The sequence below is a fragment of the Carassius gibelio genome, chromosome B19 (genome assembly GCF_023724105.1).
Source record: "Carassius gibelio isolate Cgi1373 ecotype wild population from Czech Republic chromosome B19, carGib1.2-hapl.c, whole genome shotgun sequence".
NCBI lineage: Eukaryota > Metazoa > Chordata > Actinopteri > Cypriniformes > Cyprinidae > Carassius > Carassius gibelio.
In genome coordinates, this window is record NC_068414.1 from 1797694 (window position 1) to 1822511 (window position 24818).

The following is a 24818-nucleotide window of genomic DNA, read 5'->3' on the forward strand; positions in this document are numbered from 1 at the left end:
TTGTCAGACGAAACAGGTAGATTAGCTCCAGGCTGCAGGAATGTCAGACTGTGCAGAAGAATCATCTGTTTCCTGTGGTCTTGTCCAGGTGGTCTTTACAGGGGATTTGTATCTGCGGCTCATCTAGTTGTCACGGTCTCCGCTGTGTTTCTGGGCCATAGAGGTCCTTTCTAGGTGTTGATCCACCATCTTCTCTGGATACGGACTGGATCCGGGTGACTGAAGCGGATACAGACTGGATCTGGTGGCTACGGTGACCTCGGAATAAGGGATTTCTTTAAAAGACTTTTTTTTTCATATAAGATTTTATCCAACTTTTCAGATAGAGGCATGAGAAAGAGATTGCCTTGATTGGGCTTTTGGTTATTATAGGCACTCTCTGCGTTTGACCACTTCGTGTTTATTTAGCCGGATGGGAAGGCAGCGCTTTCTTGTACGTGACGGGATGCAAATTCTTGAAGGCTCTCTTTAGTGACGGGTCCAAACAAAGATCTCATCTGCTCCTCTAGCCCTATCGGCGACTCGTGCACTTCGAGCCTTCTTAGTGACGGCGCAAGTTGCTGACTGCTGACTGCGTTGGTGGTATAGTGGTGAGCATAGCTGTCTTCCAAGCAGTTGACCCCGGATTCGATTCCCGGCCAACGCATATGCTTTGGCTCGGGCTGACGTCGAAGCAGAACTCCCTCTGTGACCTGTGCCTCCACCCAAAACTTTTGGATGGAATAATTTCGGATGGACCCATCATTAGCTGAAGTCGCATAACACTTGCAACACTACCGGTAGCAGGGGTCATTGTTTGGACTCTTTTTTTTTTTTTTTTTTTTTTTAATTGCGCTTTAAACAAAAAGTATTGTGTCAATGCAACTGAACAACATTTATTAGGAACACAGTGCGTCAATAAAGCTACTGACTTCCGCCTGCGTTGGTGGTATAGTGGTGAGCATAGCTGCCTTCCAAGCAGTTGACCCGGGTTCGATTCCCGGCCAACGCATGTCCTTTGGCTCGGGCTGACGTCGAAGCAGAACTCCTTCTGTGACCTGCGACTCCAACCAAACTTTTTGGATGGATCATTCGGAAGACGAAAAGAACCAGCTCTCCCCGTCGGGGAATCGAACCCCGGTCTTCCGCGTGACAGGCGGAGATACTGTCCACTATACTAACGAGGAGCCGTGCATGCTGCCGTTTCCCCCCCAACTGACGGCACTGCACTGACATAACTAAACAATGCATGGCTTCTTCTGACGCAGACCCAGCCCTAGCACCGTAAAATTTCTGATGGACCCATCATTAGCTGAAGTCGCATAACACTTGGAACACTACCCGTAGCAGGGGTCATTGTTTGGACTCTTTTTTTTTTTTTTTTTTTTTTTTTAAATTGCGCTTTAAACAAAAAGTATTGCGTCAATGCAACTGAACAACATTAATTAGGAACACAGTGCGTCAAAAAGCAAAATGACAGTTAAAGGCATTTCGTTATTGAACTCTTTGATGACATCATTCAGCTAAGTTCAGTTTAAATAGTATCTGTGCAATAATTTGCAATCAAGTCAACGATATCGCTGTACATGAAGTGTCCCCAGCTCCGCCTGCCAGAAGCGACAGAGGGAAGAAACCAAAACTCGATCGGTGAAAGGATGGAGAAAAAACCCGGTGAGAAACCAGGCTCAGTCGGGGAGACAGTTCTCCCCTTGTCAGACGAAACCAGTAGATCAGCTCCAGGCTGCAGGAATGTCAGACTGTGCAGAAGAATCATCTGTTTCCTGTGGTCTTGTCCAGGTGGTCTTTACATGGGATTTGTATCTGCGGCTCATCTAGTTGTCACGGTCTCCGCTGTGTTTCTGGGCCATAGAGGTCCTTTCTAGGTGTTGATCCACCATCTTCTCTGGATACGGACTGGATCCGGGTGACTGAAGCGGATACAGACTGGATCAATCAAGTCAACGATATCGCTGTACATGAAGTGTCCCCAGCTCCGCCTGCCAGAAGCGACAGAGGCAAGAAACCAAAACTCGATCGGTGAAAGGATGGAGAAAAAACCCGGTGAGAAACCAGGCTCAGTCGGGGAGACAGTTCTCCCCTTGTCAGACGAAACAGGTAGATTAGCTCCAGGCTGCAGGAATGTCAGACTGTGCAGAAGAATCATCTGTTTCCTGTGGTCTTGTCCAGGTGGTCTTTACAGGGGATTTGTATCTGCGGCTCATCTAGTTGTCACGGTCTCCGCTGTGTTTCTGGGCCATAGAGGTCCTTTCTAGGTGTTGATCCACCATCTTCTCTGGATACGGACTGGATCCGGGTGACTGAAGCGGATACAGACTGGATCTGGTGGCTACGGTGACCTCGGAATAAGGGATTTCTTTAAAAGACTTTTTTTTTCATATAAGATTTTATCCAACTTTTCAGATAGAGGCATGAGAAAGAGATTGCCTTGATTGGGCTTTTGGTTATTATAGGCACTCTCTGCGTTTGACCACTTCGTGTTTATTTAGCCGGATGGGAAGGCAGCGCTTTCTTGTACGTGACGGGATGCAAATTCTTGAAGGCTCTCTTTAGTGACGGGTCCAAACAAAGATCTCATCTGCTCCTCTAGCCCTATCGGCGACTCGTGCACTTCGAGCCTTCTTAGTGACGGCGCAAGTTGCTGACTGCTGACTGCGTTGGTGGTATAGTGGTGAGCATAGCTGTCTTCCAAGCAGTTGACCCCGGATTCGATTCCCGGCCAACGCATATGCTTTGGCTCGGGCTGACGTCGAAGCAGAACTCCCTCTGTGACCTGTGCCTCCACCCAAAACTTTTGGATGGAATAATTTCGGATGGACCCATCATTAGCTGAAGTCGCATAACACTTGCAACACTACCGGTAGCAGGGGTCATTGTTTGGACTCTTTTTTTTTTTTTTTTTTTTTTTTAATTGCGCTTTAAACAAAAAGTATTGTGTCAATGCAACTGAACAACATTTATTAGGAACACAGTGCGTCAATAAAGCTACTGACTTCCGCCTGCGTTGGTGGTATAGTGGTGAGCATAGCTGCCTTCCAAGCAGTTGACCCGGGTTCGATTCCCGGCCAACGCATGTCCTTTGGCTCGGGCTGACGTCGAAGCAGAACTCCTTCTGTGACCTGCGACTCCAACCAAACTTTTTGGATGGATCATTCGGAAGACGAAAATAACCAGCTCTCCCCGTCGGGGAATCGAACCCCGGTCTTCCGCGTGACAGGCGGAGATACTGTCCACTATACTAACGAGGAGCCGTGCATGCTGCCGTTTCCCCCCCAACTGACGGCACTGCACTGACATAACTAAACAATGCATGGCTTCTTCTGACGCAGACCCAGCCCTAGCACCGTAAAATTTCTGATGGACCCATCATTAGCTGAAGTCGCATAACACTTGGAACACTACCCGTAGCAGGGGTCATTGTTTGGACTCTTTTTTTTTTTTTTTTTTTTTTTTAAATTGCGCTTTAAACAAAAAGTATTGCGTCAATGCAACTGAACAACATTAATTAGGAACACAGTGCGTCAAAAAGCAAAATGACAGTTAAAGGCATTTCGTTATTGAACTCTTTGATGACATCATTCAGCTAAGTTCAGTTTAAATAGTATCTGTGCAATAATTTGCAATCAAGTCAACGATATCGCTGTACATGAAGTGTCCCCAGCTCCGCCTGCCAGAAGCGACAGAGGGAAGAAACCAAAACTCGATCGGTGAAAGGATGGAGAAAAAACCCGGTGAGAAACCAGGCTCAGTCGGGGAGACAGTTCTCCCCTTGTCAGACGAAACCAGTAGATCAGCTCCAGGCTGCAGGAATGTCAGACTGTGCAGAAGAATCATCTGTTTCCTGTGGTCTTGTCCAGGTGGTCTTTACAGGGGATTTGTATCTGCGGCTCATCTAGTTGTCACGGTCTCCGCTGTGTTTCTGGGCCATAGAGGTCCTTTCTAGGTGTTGATCCACCATCTTCTCTGGATACGGACTGGATCTGGTGGCTACGGTGACCTCGGAATAAGGGATTTCTTTAAAAGACTTTTTTTTTCATATAAGATTTTATCCAACTTTTCAGATAGAGGCATGAGAAAGAGATTGCCTTGATTGGGCTTTTGGTTATTGGTGGACTGAGAGGACTTTTTTGAGTTTTACTCCTCCCTTTTGGAGTAGGGGGGGGGGGTGCTGACGAAACACATGTGGGCAGGCATTGTCACCCTTGATGACCCTTGGCGAGCGTAGTAGTTTAACAGAGGCAGCGCACAGGCCCGAGGGTTTGGAGACACAGCTCGAGTTTCTCTTCATTGTCGCATAAATCTTTCGCCTTTTACTAAAGATTTCCGTGGAGGGGAACTTTTGCGAGTGACCTGTATTTTTGGGTGCTCTGCTCACAGCAGAGCTACATCGAAATGTCAAGAGCAGAATCAGTTTGACCGTCCGGCAGCATGCTGCGAGAGGGCTTGCCACTGGTCATCATCTGAATAGGCACTCTCTGCGTTTGACCACTTCGTGTTTATTTAGCCGGATGGGAAGGCAGCGCTTTCTTGTACGTGACGGGATGCAAATTCTTGAAGGCTCTCTTTAGTGACGGGTCCAAACAAAGATCTCATCTGCTCCTCTAGCCCTATCGGCGACTCGTGCACTTCGAGCCTTCTTAGTGACGGCGCAAGTTGCTGACTGCTGACTGCGTTGGTGGTATAGTGGTGAGCATAGCTGCCTTCCAAGCAGTTGACCCGGATTCGATTCCCGGCCAACGCATGTCCTTTGGCTCGGGCTGACGTCGAAGCAGAACTCCCTCTGTGACCTGTGCCTCCACCCAAAACTTTTGGATGGAATAATTTCTGATGGACCCGTCATTAGCTGAAGTCGCATAACACTTGGAACACTACCCGTAGCAGGGGTCATTGTTTGGACTCTTTTTTTTTTTTTTTTTTTTTTAAATTGCGCTTTAAACAAAAAGTATTGCGTCAATGCAACTGAACAACATTAATTAGGAACACAGTGCGTCAAAAAGCAAAATGACAGTTAAAGGCATTTCGTTATTGAACTCTTTGATGACATCATTCAGCTAAGTTCAGTTTAAATAGTATCTGTGCAATAATTTGCAATCAAGTCAACGATATCGCTGTACATGAAGTGTCCCCAGCTCCGCCTGCCAGAAGCGACAGAGGGAAGAAACCAAAACTCGATCGGTGAAAGGATGGAGAAAAAACCCGGTGAGAAACCAGGCTCAGTCGGGGAGACAGTTCTCCCCTTGTCAGACGAAACAGGTAGATTAGCTCCAGGCTGCAGGAATGTCAGACTGTGCAGAAGAATCATCTGTTTCCTGTGGTCTTGTCCAGGTGGTCTTTACAGGGGATTTGTATCTGCGGCTCATCTAGTTGTCACGGTCTCCGCTGTGTTTCTGGGCCATAGAGGTCCTTTCTAGGTGTTGATCCACCATCTTCTCTGGATACGGACTGGATCCGGGTGACTGAAGCGGATACAGACTGGATCTGGTGGCTACGGTGACCTCGGAATAAGGGATTTCTTTAAAAGACTTTTTTTTTCATATAAGATTTTATCCAACTTTTCAGATAGAGGCATGAGAAAGAGATTGCCTTGATTGGGCTTTTGGTTATTATAGGCACTCTCTGCGTTTGACCACTTCGTGTTTATTTAGCCGGATGGGAAGGCAGCGCTTTCTTGTACGTGACGGGATGCAAATTCTTGAAGGCTCTCTTTAGTGACGGGTCCAAACAAAGATCTCATCTGCTCCTCTAGCCCTATCGGCGACTCGTTCACTTCGAGCCTTCTTAGTGACGGCGCAAGTTGCTGACTGCTGACTGCGTTGGTGGTATAGTGGTGAGCATAGCTGCCTTCCAAGCAGTTGACCCCGGATTCGATTCCCGGCCATCGCATATGCTTTGGCTCGGGCTGACGTCGAAGCAGAACTCCCTCTGTGACCTGTGCCTCCACCCAAAACTTTTGGATGGAATAATTTCGGATGGACCCATCATTAGCTGAAGTCGCATAACACTTGCAACACTACCGGTAGCAGGGGTCATTGTTTGGACTCTTTTTTTTTTTTTTTTTTTAATTGCGCTTTAAACAAAAAGTATTGTGTCAATGCAACTGAACAACATTTATTAGGAACACAGTGCGTCAATAAAGCTACTGACTTCCGCCTGCGTTGGTGGTATAGTGGTGAGCATAGCTGCCTTCCAAGCAGTTGACCCGGGTTCGATTCCCGGCCAACGCATGTCCTTTGGCTCGGGCTGACGTCGAAGCAGAACTCCTTCTGTGACCTGCGACTCCAACCAAACTTTTTGGATGGATCATTCGGAAGACGAAAATAACCAGCTCTCCCCGTCGGGGAATCGAACCCCGGTCTTCCGCGTGACAGGCGGAGATACTGTCCACTATACTAACGAGGAGCCGTGCATGCTGCCGTTTCCCCCCCAACTGACGGCACTGCACTGACATAACTAAACAATGCATGGCTTCTTCTGACGCAGACCCAGCCCTAGCACCGTAAAATTTCTGATGGACCCATCATTAGCTGAAGTCGCATAACACTTGGAACACTACCCGTAGCAGGGGTCATTGTTTGGACTCTTTTTTTTTTTTTTTTTTTTTTTTAAATTGCGCTTTAAACAAAAAGTATTGCGTCAATGCAACTGAACAACATTAATTAGGAACACAGTGCGTCAAAAAGCAAAATGACAGTTAAAGGCATTTCGTTATTGAACTCTTTGATGACATCATTCAGCTAAGTTCAGTTTAAATAGTATCTGTGCAATAATTTGCAATCAAGTCAACGATATCGCTGTACATGAAGTGTCCCCAGCTCCGCCTGCCAGAAGCGACAGAGGGAAGAAACCAAAACTCGATCGGTGAAAGGATGGAGAAAAAACCCGGTGAGAAACCAGGCTCAGTCGGGGAGACAGTTCTCCCCTTGTCAGACGAAACCAGTAGATCAGCTCCAGGCTGCAGGAATGTCAGACTGTGCAGAAGAATCATCTGTTTCCTGTGGTCTTGTCCAGGTGGTCTTTACAGGGGATTTGTATCTGCGGCTCATCTAGTTGTCACGGTCTCCGCTGTGTTTCTGGGCCATAGAGGTCCTTTCTAGGTGTTGATCCACCATCTTCTCTGGATACGGACTGGATCTGGTGGCTACGGTGACCTCGGAATAAGGGATTTCTTTAAAAGACTTTTTTTTTCATATAAGATTTTATCCAACTTTTCAGATAGAGGCATGAGAAAGAGATTGCCTTGATTGGGCTTTTGGTTATTGGTGGACTGAGAGGACTTTTTTGAGTTTTACTCCTCCCTTTTGGAGTAGGGGGGGGGGTGCTGACGAAACACATGTGGGCAGGCATTGTCACCCTTGATGACCCTTGGCGAGCGTAGTAGTTTAACAGAGGCAGCGCACAGGCCCGAGGGTTTGGAGACACAGCTCGAGTTTCTCTTCATTGTCGCATAAATCTTTCGCCTTTTACTAAAGATTTCCGTGGAGGGGAACTTTTGCGAGTGACCTGTATTTTTGGGTGCTCTGCTCACAGCAGAGCTACATCGAAATGTCAAGAGCAGAATCAGTTTGACCGTCCGGCAGCATGCTGCGAGAGGGCTTGCCACTGGTCATCATCTGAATAGGCACTCTCTGCGTTTGACCACTTCGTGTTTATTTAGCCGGATGGGAAGGCAGCGCTTTCTTGTACGTGACGGGATGCAAATTCTTGAAGGCTCTCTTTAGTGACGGGTCCAAACAAAGATCTCATCTGCTCCTCTAGCCCTATCGGCGACTCGTGCACTTCGAGCCTTCTTAGTGACGGCGCAAGTTGCTGACTGCTGACTGCGTTGGTGGTATAGTGGTGAGCATAGCTGCCTTCCAAGCAGTTGACCCGGATTCGATTCCCGGCCAACGCATGTCCTTTGGCTCGGGCTGACGTCGAAGCAGAACTCCCTCTGTGACCTGTGCCTCCACCCAAAACTTTTGGATGGAATAATTTCTGATGGACCCGTCATTAGCTGAAGTCGCATAACACTTGGAACACTACCCGTAGCAGGGGTCATTGTTTGGACTCTTTTTTTTTTTTTTTTTTTTTTAAATTGCGCTTTAAACAAAAAGTATTGCGTCAATGCAACTGAACAACATTAATTAGGAACACAGTGCGTCAAAAAGCAAAATGACAGTTAAAGGCATTTCGTTATTGAACTCTTTGATGACATCATTCAGCTAAGTTCAGTTTAAATAGTATCTGTGCAATAATTTGCAATCAAGTCAACGATATCGCTGTACATGAAGTGTCCCCAGCTCCGCCTGCCAGAAGCGACAGAGGGAAGAAACCAAAACTCGATCGGTGAAAGGATGGAGAAAAAACCCGGTGAGAAACCAGGCTCAGTCGGGGAGACAGTTCTCCCCTTGTCAGACGAAACAGGTAGATTAGCTCCAGGCTGCAGGAATGTCAGACTGTGCAGAAGAATCATCTGTTTCCTGTGGTCTTGTCCAGGTGGTCTTTACAGGGGATTTGTATCTGCGGCTCATCTAGTTGTCACGGTCTCCGCTGTGTTTCTGGGCCATAGAGGTCCTTTCTAGGTGTTGATCCACCATCTTCTCTGGATACGGACTGGATCCGGGTGACTGAAGCGGATACAGACTGGATCTGGTGGCTACGGTGACCTCGGAATAAGGGATTTCTTTAAAAGACTTTTTTTTTCATATAAGATTTTATCCAACTTTTCAGATAGAGGCATGAGAAAGAGATTGCCTTGATTGGGCTTTTGGTTATTATAGGCACTCTCTGCGTTTGACCACTTCGTGTTTATTTAGCCGGATGGGAAGGCAGCGCTTTCTTGTACGTGACGGGATGCAAATTCTTGAAGGCTCTCTTTAGTGACGGGTCCAAACAAAGATCTCATCTGCTCCTCTAGCCCTATCGGCGACTCGTTCACTTCGAGCCTTCTTAGTGACGGCGCAAGTTGCTGACTGCTGACTGCGTTGGTGGTATAGTGGTGAGCATAGCTGCCTTCCAAGCAGTTGACCCCGGATTCGATTCCCGGCCATCGCATATGCTTTGGCTCGGGCTGACGTCGAAGCAGAACTCCCTCTGTGACCTGTGCCTCCACCCAAAACTTTTGGATGGAATAATTTCGGATGGACCCATCATTAGCTGAAGTCGCATAACACTTGCAACACTACCGGTAGCAGGGGTCATTGTTTGGACTCTTTTTTTTTTTTTTTTTTTTTTTTTTAATTGCGCTTTAAACAAAAAGTATTGTGTCAATGCAACTGAACAACATTTATTAGGAACACAGTGCGTCAATAAAGCTACTGACTTCCGCCTGCGTTGGTGGTATAGTGGTGAGCATAGCTGCCTTCCAAGCAGTTGACCCGGGTTCGATTCCCGGCCAACGCATGTCCTTTGGCTCGGGATGACGTCGAAGCAGAACTCCTTCTGTGACCTGCGACTCCAACCAAACATTTTGGATGGATCATTCGGAAGACGAAAAGAACCAGCTCTCCCCGTCGGGGAATCGAACCCCGGTCTTCCGCGTGACAGGCGGAGATACTGTCCACTATACTAACGAGGAGCTGTGCATGCTGCCGTTTCCCCCCCAACTGACGGCACTGCACTGACATAACTAAACAATGCATGGCTTCTTCTGACGCAGACCCAGCCCTAGCACCGTAAAATTTCTGATGGACCCATCATTAGCTGAAGTCGCATAACACTTGGAACACTACCCGTAGCAGGGGTCATTGTTTGGACTCTTTTTTTTTTTTTTTTTTTTTTTAAATTGCGCTTTAAACAAAAAGTATTGCGTCAATGCAACTGAACAACATTAATTAGGAACACAGTGCGTCAAAAAGCAAAATGACAGTTAAAGGCATTTCGTTATTGAACTCTTTGATGACATCATTCAGCTAAGTTCAGTTTAAATAGTATCTGTGCAATAATTTGCAATCAAGTCAACGATATCGCTGTACATGAAGTGTCCCCAGCTCCGCCTGCCAGAAGCGACAGAGGCAAGAAACCAAAACTCGATCGGTGAAAGGATGGAGAAAAAACCCGGTGAGAAACCAGGCTCAGTCGGGGAGACAGTTCTCCCCTTGTCAGACGAAACAGGTAGATTAGCTCCAGGCTGCAGGAATGTCAGACTGTGCAGAAGAATCATCTGTTTCCTGTGGTCTTGTCCAGGTGGTCTTTACAGGGGATTTGTATCTGCGGCTCATCTAGTTGTCACGGTCTCCGCTGTGTTTCTGGGCCATAGAGGTCCTTTCTAGGTGTTGATCCACCATCTTCTCTGGATACGGACTGGATCCGGGTGACTGAAGCGGATACAGACTGGATCTGGTGGCTACGGTGACCTCGGAATAAGGGATTTCTTTAAAAGACTTTTTTTTTCATATAAGATTTTATCCAACTTTTCAGATAGAGGCATGAGAAAGAGATTGCCTTGATTGGGCTTTTGGTTATTATAGGCACTCTCTGCGTTTGACCACTTCGTGTTTATTTAGCCGGATGGGAAGGCAGCGCTTTCTTGTACGTGACGGGATGCAAATTCTTGAAGGCTCTCTTTAGTGACGGGTCCAAACAAAGATCTCATCTGCTCCTCTAGCCCTATCGGCGACTCGTGCACTTCGAGCCTTCTTAGTGACGGCGCAAGTTGCTGACTGCTGACTGCGTTGGTGGTATAGTGGTGAGCATAGCTGCCTTCCAAGCAGTTGACCCCGGATTCGATTCCCGGCCAATGCATATGCTTTGGCTCGGGCTGACGTCGAAGCAGAACTCCCTCTGTGACCTGTGCCTCCACCCAAAACTTTTGGATGGAATAATTTCGGATGGACCCATCATTAGCTGAAGTCGCATAACACTTGCAACACTACCGGTAGCAGGGGTCATTGTTTGGACTCTTTTTTTTTTTTTTTTTTTTTTTTTTAATTGCGCTTTAAACAAAAAGTATTGCGTCAATGCAACTGAACAACATTAATTAGGAATACAGTGCGTCAAAAAGCAAAATGACAGTTAAAGGCATTTCGTTATTGAACTCTTTGATGACATCATTCAGCTAAGTTCAGTTTAAATAGTATCTGTGCAATAATTTGCAATCAAGTCAACGATATCGCTGTACATGAAGTGTCCCCAGCTCCGCCTGCCAGAAGCGACAGAGGGAAGAAACCAAAACTCGATCGGTGAAAGGATGGAGAAAAAACCCGGTGAGAAACCAGGCTCAGTCGGGGAGACAGTTCTCCCCTTGTCAGACGAAACAGGTAGATTAGCTCCAGGCTGCAGGAATGTCAGACTGTGCAGAAGAATCATCTGTTTCCTGTGGTCTTGTCCAGGTGGTCTTTACAGGGGATTTGTATCTGCGGCTCATCTAGTTGTCACGGTCTCCGCTGTGTTTCTGGGCCATAGAGGTCCTTTCTAGGTGTTGATCCACCATCTTCTCTGGATACGGACTGGATCCGGGTGACTGAAGCGGATACAGACTGGATCTGGTGGCTACGGTGACCTCGGAATAAGGGATTTCTTTAAAAGACTTTTTTTTTCATATAAGATTTTATCCAACTTTTCAGATAGAGGCATGAGAAAGAGATTGCCTTGATTGGGCTTTTGGTTATTATAGGCACTCTCTGCGTTTGACCACTTCGTGTTTATTTAGCCGGATGGGAAGGCAGCGCTTTCTTGTACGTGACGGGATGCAAATTCTTGAAGGCTCTCTTTAGTGACGGGTCCAAACAAAGATCTCATCTGCTCCTCTAGCCCTATCGGCGACTCGTGCACTTCGAGCCTTCTTAGTGACGGCGCAAGTTGCTGACTGCTGACTGCGTTGGTGGTATAGTGGTGAGCATAGCTGCCTTCCAAGCAGTTGACCCCGGATTCGATTCCCGGCCATTGCATATGCTTTGGCTCGGGCTGACGTCGAAGCAGAACTCCCTCTGTGACCTGTGCCTCCACCCAAAACTTTTGGATGGAATAATTTCGGATGGACCCATCATTAGCTGAAGTCGCATAACACTTGCAACACTACCGGTAGCAGGGGTCATTGTTTGGACTCTTTTTTTTTTTTTTTTTTTTTTTTTAATTGCGCTTTAAACAAAAAGTATTGTGTCAATGCAACTGAACAACATTTATTAGGAACACAGTGCGTCAATAAAGCTACTGACTTCCGCCTGCGTTGGTGGTATAGTGGTGAGCATAGCTGCCTTCCAAGCAGTTGACCCGGGTTCGATTCCCGGCCAACGCATGTCCTTTGGCTCGGGATGACGTCGAAGCAGAACTCCTTCTGTGACCTGCGACTCCAACCAAACATTTTGGATGGATCATTCGGAAGACGAAAAGAACCAGCTCTCCCCGTCGGGGAATCGAACCCCGGTCTTCCGCGTGACAGGCGGAGATACTGTCCACTATACTAACGAGGAGCTGTGCATGCTGCCGTTTCCCCCCCAACTGACGGCACTGCACTGACATAACTAAACAATGCATGGCTTCTTCTGACGCAGACCCAGCCCTAGCACCGTAAAATTTCTGATGGACCCATCATTAGCTGAAGTCGCATAACACTTGGAACACTACCCGTAGCAGGGGTCATTGTTTGGACTCTTTTTTTTTTTTTTTTTTTTTTTAAATTGCGCTTTAAACAAAAAGTATTGCGTCAATGCAACTGAACAACATTAATTAGGAACACAGTGCGTCAAAAAGCAAAATGACAGTTAAAGGCATTTCGTTATTGAACTCTTTGATGACATCATTCAGCTAAGTTCAGTTTAAATAGTATCTGTGCAATAATTTGCAATCAAGTCAACGATATCGCTGTACATGAAGTGTCCCCAGCTCCGCCTGCCAGAAGCGACAGAGGCAAGAAACCAAAACTCGATCGGTGAAAGGATGGAGAAAAAACCCGGTGAGAAACCAGGCTCAGTCGGGGAGACAGTTCTCCCCTTGTCAGACGAAACAGGTAGATTAGCTCCAGGCTGCAGGAATGTCAGACTGTGCAGAAGAATCATCTGTTTCCTGTGGTCTTGTCCAGGTGGTCTTTACAGGGGATTTGTATCTGCGGCTCATCTAGTTGTCACGGTCTCCGCTGTGTTTCTGGGCCATAGAGGTCCTTTCTAGGTGTTGATCCACCATCTTCTCTGGATACGGACTGGATCCGGGTGACTGAAGCGGATACAGACTGGATCTGGTGGCTACGGTGACCTCGGAATAAGGGATTTCTTTAAAAGACTTTTTTTTTCATATAAGATTTTATCCAACTTTTCAGATAGAGGCATGAGAAAGAGATTGCCTTGATTGGGCTTTTGGTTATTATAGGCACTCTCTGCGTTTGACCACTTCGTGTTTATTTAGCCGGATGGGAAGGCAGCGCTTTCTTGTACGTGACGGGATGCAAATTCTTGAAGGCTCTCTTTAGTGACGGGTCCAAACAAAGATCTCATCTGCTCCTCTAGCCCTATCGGCGACTCGTGCACTTCGAGCCTTCTTAGTGACGGCGCAAGTTGCTGACTGCTGACTGCGTTGGTGGTATAGTGGTGAGCATAGCTGCCTTCCAAGCAGTTGACCCCGGATTCGATTCCCGGCCAATGCATATGCTTTGGCTCGGGCTGACGTCGAAGCAGAACTCCCTCTGTGACCTGTGCCTCCACCCAAAACTTTTGGATGGAATAATTTCGGATGGACCCATCATTAGCTGAAGTCGCATAACACTTGCAACACTACCGGTAGCAGGGGTCATTGTTTGGACTCTTTTTTTTTTTTTTTTTTTTTTTTTTAATTGCGCTTTAAACAAAAAGTATTGCGTCAATGCAACTGAACAACATTAATTAGGAATACAGTGCGTCAAAAAGCAAAATGACAGTTAAAGGCATTTCGTTATTGAACTCTTTGATGACATCATTCAGCTAAGTTCAGTTTAAATAGTATCTGTGCAATAATTTGCAATCAAGTCAACGATATCGCTGTACATGAAGTGTCCCCAGCTCCGCCTGCCAGAAGCGACAGAGGGAAGAAACCAAAACTCGATCGGTGAAAGGATGGAGAAAAAACCCGGTGAGAAACCAGGCTCAGTCGGGGAGACAGTTCTCCCCTTGTCAGACGAAACAGGTAGATTAGCTCCAGGCTGCAGGAATGTCAGACTGTGCAGAAGAATCATCTGTTTCCTGTGGTCTTGTCCAGGTGGTCTTTACAGGGGATTTGTATCTGCGGCTCATCTAGTTGTCACGGTCTCCGCTGTGTTTCTGGGCCATAGAGGTCCTTTCTAGGTGTTGATCCACCATCTTCTCTGGATACGGACTGGATCCGGGTGACTGAAGCGGATACAGACTGGATCTGGTGGCTACGGTGACCTCGGAATAAGGGATTTCTTTAAAAGACTTTTTTTTTCATATAAGATTTTATCCAACTTTTCAGATAGAGGCATGAGAAAGAGATTGCCTTGATTGGGCTTTTGGTTATTATAGGCACTCTCTGCGTTTGACCACTTCGTGTTTATTTAGCCGGATGGGAAGGCAGCGCTTTCTTGTACGTGACGGGATGCAAATTCTTGAAGGCTCTCTTTAGTGACGGGTCCAAACAAAGATCTCATCTGCTCCTCTAGCCCTATCGGCGACTCGTGCACTTCGAGCCTTCTTAGTGACGGCGCAAGTTGCTGACTGCTGACTGCGTTGGTGGTATAGTGGTGAGCATAGCTGCCTTCCAAGCAGTTGACCCCGGATTCGATTCCCGGCCATTGCATATGCTTTGGCTCGGGCTGACGTCGAAGCAGAACTCCCTCTGTGACCTGTGCCTCCACCCAAAACTTTTGGATGGAATAATTTCGGATGGACCCATCATTAGCTGAAGTCGCATAACACTTGCAACACTACCGGTAGCAGGGGTCATTGTTTGGACTCTTTTTTTTTTTTTTTTTTTTTTTTAATTGCGCTTTAAACAAAAAGTATTGTGTCAATGCAACTGAACAACATTTATTAGGAACACAGTGCGTCAATAAAGCTACTGACTTCCGCCTGCGTTGGTGGTATAGTGGTGAGCATAGCTGCCTTCCAAGCAGTTGACCCGGGTTCGATTCCCGGCCAACGCATGTCCTTTGGCTCGGGCTGACGTCGAAGCAGAACTCCTTCTGTGACCTGCGACTCCAACCAAACATTTTGGATGGATCATTCGGAAGACGAAAAGAACCAGCTCTCCCCGTCGGGGAATCGAACCCCGGTCTTCCGCGTGACAGGCGGAGATACTGTCCACTATACTAACGAGGAGCTGTGCATGCTGCCGTTTCCCCCCCAACTGACGGCACTGCACTGACATAACTAAACAATGCATGGCTTCTTCTGACGCAGACCCAGCCCTAGCACCGTAAAATTTCTGATGGACCCATCATTAGCTGAAGTCGCATAACACTTGGAACACTACCCGTAGCAGGGGTCATTGTTTGGACTCTTTTTTTTTTTTTTTTTTTTTTTAAATTGCGCTTTAAACAAAAAGTATTGCGTCAATGCAACTGAACAACATTAATTAGGAACACAGTGCGTCAAAAAGCAAAATGACAGTTAAAGGCATTTCGTTATTGAACTCTTTGATGACATCATTCAGCTAAGTTCAGTTTAAATAGTATCTGTGCAATAATTTGCAATCAAGTCAACGATATCGCTGTACATGAAGTGTCCCCAGCTCCGCCTGCCAGAAGCGACAGAGGGAAGAAACCAAAACTCGATCGGTGAAAGGATGGAGAAAAAACCCGGTGAGAAACCAGGCTCAGTCGGGGAGACAGTTCTCCCCTTGTCAGACGAAACCAGTAGATCAGCTCCAGGCTGCAGGAATGTCAGACTGTGCAGAAGAATCATCTGTTTCCTGTGGTCTTGTCCAGGTGGTCTTTACAGGGGATTTGTATCTGCGGCTCATCTAGTTGTCACGGTCTCCGCTGTGTTTCTGGGCCATAGAGGTCCTTTCTAGGTGTTGATCCACCATCTTCTCTGGATACGGACTGGATCCGGGTGACTGAAGCGGATACAGACTGGATCTGGTGGCTACGGTGACCTCGGAATAAGGGATTTCTTTAAAAGACTTTTTTTTTCATATAAGATTTTATCCAACTTTTCAGATAGAGGCATGAGAAAGAGATTGCCTTGATTGGGCTTTTGGTTATTATAGGCACTCTCTGCGTTTGACCACTTCGTGTTTATTTAGCCGGATGGGAAGGCAGCGCTTTCTTGTACGTGACGGGATGCAAATTCTTGAAGGCTCTCTTTAGTGACGGGTCCAAACAAAGATCTCATCTGCTCCTCTAGCCCTATCGGCGACTCGTGCACTTCGAGCCTTCTTAGTGACGGCGCAAGTTGCTGACTGCTGACTGCGTTGGTGGTATAGTGGTGAGCATAGCTGCCTTCCAAGCAGTTGACCCCGGATTCGATTCCCGGCCAACGCATATGCTTTGGCTCGGGCTGACGTCGAAGCAGAACTCCCTCTGTGACCTGTGCCTCCACCCAAAACTTTTGGATGGAATAATTTCGGATGGACCCATCATTAGCTGAAGTCGCATAACACTTGCAACACTACCGGTAGCAGGGGTCATTGTTTGGACTCTTTTTTTTTTTTTTTTTTTTTTTTTTAATTGCGCTTTAAACAAAAAGTATTGTGTCAATGCAACTGAACAACATTTATTAGGAACACAGTGCGTCAATAAAGCTACTGACTTCCGCCTGCGTTGGTGGTATAGTGGTGAGCATAGCTGCCTTCCAAGCAGTTGACCCGGGTTCGATTCCCGGCCAACGCATGTCCTTTGGCTCGGGCTGACGTCGAAGCAGAACTCCTTCTGTGACCTGCGACTCCAACCAAACTTTTTGGATGGATCATTCGGAAGACGAAAAGAACCAGCTCTCCCCGTCGGGGAATCGAACCCCGGTCTTCCGCGTGACAGGCGGAGATACTGTCCACTATACTAACGAGGAGCCGTGTATGCTGCCGTTTCCCCCCCAACTGACGGCACTGCACTGACATAACTAAACAATGCATGGCTTCTTCTGACGCAGACCCAGCCCTAGCACCGTAAAATTTCTGATGGACCCATCATTAGCTGAAGTCGCATAACACTTGGAACACTACCCGTAGCAGGGGTCATTGTTTGGACTCTTTTTTTTTTTTTTTTTTTTTTTAAATTGCGCTTTAAACAAAAAGTATTGCGTCAATGCAACTGAACAACATTAATTAGGAACACAGTGCGTCAAAAAGCAAAATGACAGTTAAAGGCATTTCGTTATTGAACTCTTTGATGACATCATTCAGCTAAGTTCAGTTTAAATAGTATCTGTGCAATAATTTGCAATCAAGTCAACGATATCGCTGTACATGAAGTGTCCCCAGCTCCGCCTGCCAGAAGCGACAGAGGCAAGAAACCAAAACTCGATCGGTGAAAGGATGGAGAAAAAACCCGGTGAGAAACCAGGCTCAGTCGGGGAGACAGTTCTCCCCTTGTCAGACGAAACAGGTAGATTAGCTCCAGGCTGCAGGAATGTCAGACTGTGCAGAAGAATCATCTGTTTCCTGTGGTCTTGTCCAGGTGGTCTTTACAGGGGATTTGTATCTGCGGCTCATCTAGTTGTCACGGTCTCCGCTGTGTTTCTGGGCCATAGAGGTCCTTTCTAGGTGTTGATCCACCATCTTCTCTGGATACGGACTGGATCCGGGTGACTGAAGCGGATACAGACTGGATCTGGTGGCTACGGTGACCTCGGAATAAGGGATTTCTTTAAAAGACTTTTTTTTTCATATAAGATTTTATCCAACTTTTCAGATAGAGGCATGAGAAAGAGATTGCCTTGATTGGGCTTTTGGTTATTATAGGCACTCTCTGCGTTTGACCACTTCGTGTTTATTTAGCCGGATGGGAAGGCAGCGCTTTCTTGTACGTGACGGGATGCAAATTCTTGAAGGCTCTCTTTAGTGACGGGTCCAAACAAAGATCTCATCTGCTCCTCTAGCCCTATCGGCGACTCGTGCACTTCGAGCCTTCTTAGTGACGGCGCAAGTTGCTGACTGCTGACTGCGTTGGTGGTATAGTGGTGAGCATAGCTGCCTTCCAAGCAGTTGACCCCGGATTCGATTCCCGGCCAACGCATATGCTTTGGCTCGGGCTGACGTCGAAGCAGAACTCCCTCTGTGACCTGTGCCTCCACCCAAAACTTTTGGATGGAATAATTTCGGATGGACCCATCATTAGCTGAAGTCGCATAACACTTGCAACACTACCGGTAGCAGGGGTCATTGTTTGGACTCTTTTTTTTTTTTTTTTTTTTTTTTTAATTGCGCTTTAAACAAAAAGTATTGTGTCAATGCAACTGAACAACATTTATTAGGAACACAGTGCGTCAATAAAGCTACTGACTTCCGCCTGCGTTGGTGGTATAGTGGTGAGCATAGCTGCCTTCCAAGCAGTTGACCCGGGTTCGATTCCCGGCCAACGCATGTCCTTTGGCTCGGGCTGACGTCGAAGCAGAACTCCTTCTGTGACCTGCGACTCCAACCAAACTTTTTGGATGGATCATTCGGAAGACGAAAAGAACCAGCTCTCCCCGTCGGGGAATCGAAGCCCGGTCTTCCGCGTGACAGGCGGAGATACTGTCCACTATACTAACGAGGAGCCGTGTATGCTGCCGTTTCCCCCCCAACTGACGGCACTGCACTGACATAACTAAACAATGCATGGCTTCTTCTGACGCAGACCCAGCCCTAGCACCGTAAAATTTCTGATGGACCCATCATTAGCTGAAGTCGCATAACACTTGGAACACTACCCGTAGCAGGGGTCATTGTTTGGACTCTTTTTTTTTTTTTTTTAAATTGCGCTTTAAACAAAAAGTATTGCGTCAATGCAACTGAACAACATTAATTAGGAACACAGTGCGTCAAAAAGCAAAATGACAGTTAAAGGCATTTCGTTATTGAACTCTTTGATGACATCATTCAGCTAAGTTCAGTTTAAATAGTATCTGTGCAATAATTTGCAATCAAGTCAACGATATCGCTGTACATGAAGTGTCCCCAGCTCCGCCTGCCAGAAGCGACAGAGGCAAGAAACCAAAACTCGATCGGTGAAAGGATGGAGAAAAAACCCGGTGAGAAACCAGGCTCAGTCGGGGAGACAGTTCTCCCCTTGTCAGACGAAACAGGTAGATTAGCTCCAGGCTGCAGGAATGTCAGACTGTGCAGAAGAATCATCTGTTTCCTGTGGTCTTGTCCAGGTGGTCTTTACAGGGGATTTGTATCTGCGGCTCATCTAGTTGTCACGGTCTCCGCTGTGTTTCTGGGCCATAGAGGTCCTTTCTAGGTGTTGATCCACCATCTTCTCTGGATACGGACTGGATCTGGTGGCTACGGTGACCTCGGAATAAGGGATTTCTTTAAAAGACTTTTTTTTTCATATAAGATTTTATCCAACTTTTCAGATAGAGGCATGAGAAAGAGATTGCCTTGATTGGGCTTTTGGTTATTGGTGGACTGAGAGGACTTTTTTGAGTTTTACTCCTCCCTTTTGGAGTAGGGGGGGGGGTGCTGACGAAACACATGTGGGCAGGCATTGTCACCCTTGATGACCCTTGGCGAGCGTAGTAGTTTAACAGAGGCAGCGCACAGGCCCGAGGGTTTGGAGACACAGCTCGAGTTTCTCTTCATTGTCGCATAAATCTTTCGCCTTTTACTAAAGATTTCCGTGGAGGGGAACTTTTGCGAGTGACCTGTATTTTTGGGTGCTCTGCTCACAGCAGAGCTACATCGAAATGTCAAGAGCAGAATCAGTTTGACCGTCCGGCAGCATGCTGCGAGAGGGCTTGCCACTGGTCATCATCTGAATAGGCACTCTCTGCGTTTGACCACTTCGTGTTTATTTAGCCGGATGGGAAGGCAGCGCTTTCTTGTACGTGACGGGATGCAAATTCTTGAAGGCTCTCTTTAGTGACGGGTCCAAACAAAGATCTCATCTGCTCCTCTAGCCCTATCGGCGACTCGTGCACTTCGAGCCTTCTTAGTGACGGCGCAAGTTGCTGACTGCTGACTGCGTTGGTGGTATAGTGGTGAGCATAGCTGCCTTCCAAGCAGTTGACCCGGATTCGATTCCCGGCCAACGCATGTCCTTTGGCTCGGGCTGACGTCGAAGCAGAACTCCCTCTGTGACCTGTGCCTCCACCCAAAACTTTTGGATGGAATAATTTCTGATGGACCCGTCATTAGCTGAAGTCGCATAACACTTGGAACACTACCCGTAGCAGGGGTCATTGTTTGGACTCTTTTTTTTTTTTTTTTTTTTTTAAATTGCGCTTTAAACAAAAAGTATTGCGTCAATGCAACTGAACAACATTAATTAGGAACACAGTGCGTCAAAAAGCAAAATGACAGTTAAAGGCATTTCGTTATTGAACTCTTTGATGACATCATTCAGCTAAGTTCAGTTTAAATAGTATCTGTGCAATAATTTGCAATCAAGTCAACGATATCGCTGTACATGAAGTGTCCCCAGCTCCGCCTGCCAGAAGCGACAGAGGGAAGAAACCAAAACTCGATCGGTGAAAGGATGGAGAAAAAACCCGGTGAGAAACCAGGCTCAGTCGGGGAGACAGTTCTCCCCTTGTCAGACGAAACAGGTAGATTAGCTCCAGGCTGCAGGAATGTCAGACTGTGCAGAAGAATCATCTGTTTCCTGTGGTCTTGTCCAGGTGGTCTTTACAGGGGATTTGTATCTGCGGCTCATCTAGTTGTCACGGTCTCCGCTGTGTTTCTGGGCCATAGAGGTCCTTTCTAGGTGTTGATCCACCATCTTCTCTGGATACGGACTGGATCCGGGTGACTGAAGCGGATACAGACTGGATCTGGTGGCTACGGTGACCTCGGAATAAGGGATTTCTTTAAAAGACTTTTTTTTTCATATAAGATTTTATCCAACTTTTCAGATAGAGGCATGAGAAAGAGATTGCCTTGATTGGGCTTTTGGTTATTATAGGCACTCTCTGCGTTTGACCACTTCGTGTTTATTTAGCCGGATGGGAAGGCAGCGCTTTCTTGTACGTGACGGGATGCAAATTCTTGAAGGCTCTCTTTAGTGACGGGTCCAAACAAAGATCTCATCTGCTCCTCTAGCCCTATCGGCGACTCGTGCACTTCGAGCCTTCTTAGTGACGGCGCAAGTTGCTGACTGCTGACTGCGTTGGTGGTATAGTGGTGAGCATAGCTGCCTTCCAAGCAGTTGACCCCGGATTCGATTCCCGGCCATCGCATATGCTTTGGCTCGGGCTGACGTCGAAGCAGAACTCCCTCTGTGACCTGTGCCTCCACCCAAAACTTTTGGATGGAATAATTTCGGATGGACCCATCATTAGCTGAAGTCGCATAACACTTGCAACACTACCGGTAGCAGGGGTCATTGTTTGGACTCTTTTTTTTTTTTTTTTTTTTTTTTTAATTGCGCTTTAAACAAAAAGTATTGTGTCAATGCAACTGAACAACATTTATTAGGAACACAGTGCGTCAATAAAGCTACTGACTTCCGCCTGCGTTGGTGGTATAGTGGTGAGCATAGCTGCCTTCCAAGCAGTTGACCCGGGTTCGATTCCCGGCCAACGCATGTCCTTTGGCTCGGGCTGACGTCGAAGCAGAACTCCTTCTGTGACCTGCGACTCCAACCAAACATTTTGGATGGATCATTCGGAAGACGAAAAGAACCAGCTCTCCCCGTCGGGGAATCGAACCCCGGTCTTCCGCGTGACAGGCGGAGATACTGTCCACTATACTAACGAGGAGCTGTGCATGCTGCCGTTTCCCCCCCAACTGACGGCACTGCACTGACATAACTAAACAATGCATGGCTTCTTCTGACGCAGACCCAGCCCTAGCACCGTAAAATTTCTGATGGACCCATCATTAGCTGAAGTCGCATAACACTTGGAACACTACCCGTAGCAGGGGTCATTGTTTGGACTCTTTTTTTTTTTTTTTTTTTTTTTAAATTGCGCTTTAAACAAAAAGTATTGCGTCAATGCAACTGAACAACATTAATTAGGAACACAGTGCGTCAAAAAGCAAAATGACAGTTAAAGGCATTTCGTTATTGAACTCTTTGATGACATCATTCAGCTAAGTTCAGTTTAAATAGTATCTGTGCAATAATTTGCAATCAAGTCAACGATATCGCTGTACATGAAGTGTCCCCAGCTCCGCCTGCCAGAAGCGACAGAGGCAAGAAACCAAAACTCGATCGGTGAAAGGATGGAGAAAAAACCCGGTGAGAAACCAGGCTCAGTCGGGGAGACAGTTCTCCCCTTGTCAGACGAAACAGGTAGATTAGCTCCAGGCTGCAGGAATGTCAGACTGTGCAGAAGAATCATCTGTTTCCTGTGGTCTTGTCCAGGTGGTCTTTACAGGGGATTTGTATCTGCGGCTCATCTAGTTGTCACGGTCTCCGCTGTGTTTCTGGGCCATAGAGGTCCTTTCTAGGTGTTGATCCACCATCTTCTCTGGATACGGACTGGATCCGGGTGACTGAAGCGGATACAGACTGGATCTGGTGGCTACGGTGACCTCGGAATAAGGGATTTCTTTAAAAGACTTTTTTTTTCATATAAGATTTTATCCAACTTTTCAGATAGAGGCATGAGAAAGAGATTGCCTTGATTGGGCTTTTGGTTATTATAGGCACTCTCTGCGTTTGACCACTTCGTGTTTATTTAGCCGGATGGGAAGGCAGCGCTTTCTTGTACGTGACGGGATGCAAATTCTTGAAGGCTCTCTTTAGTGACGGGTCCAAACAAAGATCTCATCTGCTCCTCTAGCCCTATCGGCGACTCGTGCACTTCGAGCCTTCTTAGTGACGGCGCAAGTTGCTGACTGCTGACTGCGTTGGTGGTATAGTGGTGAGCATAGCTGCCTTCCAAGCAGTTGACCCCGGATTCGATTCCCGGCCAACGCATATGCTTTGGCTCGGGCTGACGTCGAAGCAGAACTCCCTCTGTGACCTGTGCCTCCACCCAAAACTTTTGGATGGAATAATTTCGGATGGACCCATCATTAGCTGAAGTCGCATAACACTTGCAACACTACCGGTAGCAGGGGTCATTGTTTGGACTCTTTTTTTTTTTTTTTTTTTTTTTTTTAATTGCGCTTTAAACAAAAAGTATTGTGTCAATGCAACTGAACAACATTTATTAGGAACACAGTGCGTCAATAAAGCTACTGACTTCCGCCTGCGTTGGTGGTATAGTGGTGAGCATAGCTGCCTTCCAAGCAGTTGACCCGGGTTCGATTCCCGGCCAACGCATGTCCTTTGGCTCGGGCTGACGTCGAAGCAGAACTCCTTCTGTGACCTGCGACTCCAACCAAACTTTTTGGATGGATCATTCGGAAGACGAAAAGAACCAGCTCTCCCCGTCGGGGAATCGAACCCCGGTCTTCCGCGTGACAGGCGGAGATACTGTCCACTATACTAACGAGGAGCCGTGCATGCTGCCGTTTCCCCCCCAACTGACGGCACTGCACTGACATAACTAAACAATGCATGGCTTCTTCTGACGCAGACCCAGCCCTAGCACCGTAAAATTTCTGATGGACCCATCATTAGCTGAAGTCGCATAACACTTGGAACACTACCCGTAGCAGGGGTCATTGTTTGGACTCTTTTTTTTTTTTTTTTTTTTTTTTTTAAATTGCGCTTTAAACAAAAAGTATTGCGTCAATGCAACTGAACAACATTAATTAGGAACACAGTGCGTCAAAAAGCAAAATGACAGTTAAAGGCATTTCGTTATTGAACTCTTTGATGACATCATTCAGCTAAGTTCAGTTTAAATAGTATCTGTGCAATAATTTGCAATCAAGTCAACGATATCGCTGTACATGAAGTGTCCCCAGCTCCGCCTGCCAGAAGCGACAGAGGCAAGAAACCAAAACTCGATCGGTGAAAGGATGGAGAAAAAACCCGGTGAGAAACCAGGCTCAGTCGGGGAGACAGTTCTCCCCTTGTCAGACGAAACAGGTAGATTAGCTCCAGGCTGCAGGAATGTCAGACTGTGCAGAAGAATCATCTGTTTCCTGTGGTCTTGTCCAGGTGGTCTTTACAGGGGATTTGTATCTGCGGCTCATCTAGTTGTCACGGTCTCCGCTGTGTTTCTGGGCCATAGAGGTCCTTTCTAGGTGTTGATCCACCATCTTCTCTGGATACGGACTGGATCCGGGTGACTGAAGCGGATACAGACTGGATCAATCAAGTCAACGATATCGCTGTACATGAAGTGTCCCCAGCTCCGCCTGCCAGAAGCGACAGAGGCAAGAAACCAAAACTCGATCGGTGAAAGGATGGAGAAAAAACCCGGTGAGAAACCAGGCTCAGTCGGGGAGACAGTTCTCCCCTTGTCAGACGAAACAGGTAGATTAGCTCCAGGCTGCAGGAATGTCAGACTGTGCAGAAGAATCATCTGTTTCCTGTGGTCTTGTCCAGGTGGTCTTTACAGGGGATTTGTATCTGCGGCTCATCTAGTTGTCACGGTCTCCGCTGTGTTTCTGGGCCATAGAGGTCCTTTCTAGGTGTTGATCCACCATCTTCTCTGGATACGGACTGGATCCGGGTGACTGAAGCGGATACAGACTGGATCTGGTGGCTACGGTGACCTCGGAATAAGGGATTTCTTTAAAAGACTTTTTTTTTCATATAAGATTTTATCCAACTTTTCAGATAGAGGCATGAGAAAGAGATTGCCTTGATTGGGCTTTTGGTTATTATAGGCACTCTCTGCGTTTGACCACTTCGTGTTTATTTAGCCGGATGGGAAGGCAGCGCTTTCTTGTACGTGACGGGATGCAAATTCTTGAAGGCTCTCTTTAGT

General features: G+C 46.9%; 12 non-coding genes across 12 annotated transcripts; 3 read left to right on the forward strand and 9 right to left on the reverse strand.

Moving 5' to 3' along the window:
• Positions 1–1094: 1094 nt before the first annotated feature.
• Positions 1095–1166, reverse strand: trnad-guc (transfer RNA aspartic acid (anticodon GUC)). The gene has a single exon. It is a non-coding gene; the product is annotated as a tRNA-Asp (tRNA).
• Positions 1167–3173: 2007 nt separating this feature from the next.
• On the reverse strand, positions 3174–3245 carry trnad-guc (transfer RNA aspartic acid (anticodon GUC)). The gene has a single exon. It is a non-coding gene; the product is annotated as a tRNA-Asp (tRNA).
• Positions 3246–4266: 1021 nt separating this feature from the next.
• Positions 4267–4381, forward strand: LOC127980504 (U5 spliceosomal RNA). The gene has a single exon (XR_008159526.1). It is a non-coding gene; the product is annotated as a U5 spliceosomal RNA (small nuclear RNA).
• A 1943-nt stretch (positions 4382–6324) lies between these two features.
• trnad-guc (transfer RNA aspartic acid (anticodon GUC)) lies at positions 6325–6396 on the reverse strand. Its single transcript has one exon. It is a non-coding gene; the product is annotated as a tRNA-Asp (tRNA).
• Positions 6397–7416: 1020 nt separating this feature from the next.
• LOC127980505 (U5 spliceosomal RNA) lies at positions 7417–7531 on the forward strand. The gene has a single exon (XR_008159527.1). It is a non-coding gene; the product is annotated as a U5 spliceosomal RNA (small nuclear RNA).
• Positions 7532–9481: 1950 nt separating this feature from the next.
• Positions 9482–9553, reverse strand: trnad-guc (transfer RNA aspartic acid (anticodon GUC)). The gene has a single exon. It is a non-coding gene; the product is annotated as a tRNA-Asp (tRNA).
• Positions 9554–12314: 2761 nt separating this feature from the next.
• trnad-guc (transfer RNA aspartic acid (anticodon GUC)) lies at positions 12315–12386 on the reverse strand. Its single transcript has one exon. It is a non-coding gene; the product is annotated as a tRNA-Asp (tRNA).
• A 2760-nt stretch (positions 12387–15146) lies between these two features.
• trnad-guc (transfer RNA aspartic acid (anticodon GUC)) lies at positions 15147–15218 on the reverse strand. The gene has a single exon. It is a non-coding gene; the product is annotated as a tRNA-Asp (tRNA).
• A 1617-nt stretch (positions 15219–16835) lies between these two features.
• On the reverse strand, positions 16836–16907 carry trnad-guc (transfer RNA aspartic acid (anticodon GUC)). The gene has a single exon. It is a non-coding gene; the product is annotated as a tRNA-Asp (tRNA).
• A 2700-nt stretch (positions 16908–19607) lies between these two features.
• LOC127980506 (U5 spliceosomal RNA) lies at positions 19608–19722 on the forward strand. The gene has a single exon (XR_008159528.1). It is a non-coding gene; the product is annotated as a U5 spliceosomal RNA (small nuclear RNA).
• Positions 19723–21671: 1949 nt separating this feature from the next.
• trnad-guc (transfer RNA aspartic acid (anticodon GUC)) lies at positions 21672–21743 on the reverse strand. Its single transcript has one exon. It is a non-coding gene; the product is annotated as a tRNA-Asp (tRNA).
• A 1617-nt stretch (positions 21744–23360) lies between these two features.
• Positions 23361–23432, reverse strand: trnad-guc (transfer RNA aspartic acid (anticodon GUC)). The gene has a single exon. It is a non-coding gene; the product is annotated as a tRNA-Asp (tRNA).
• Between the last annotated feature and the right edge of the window lie 1386 nt (positions 23433–24818).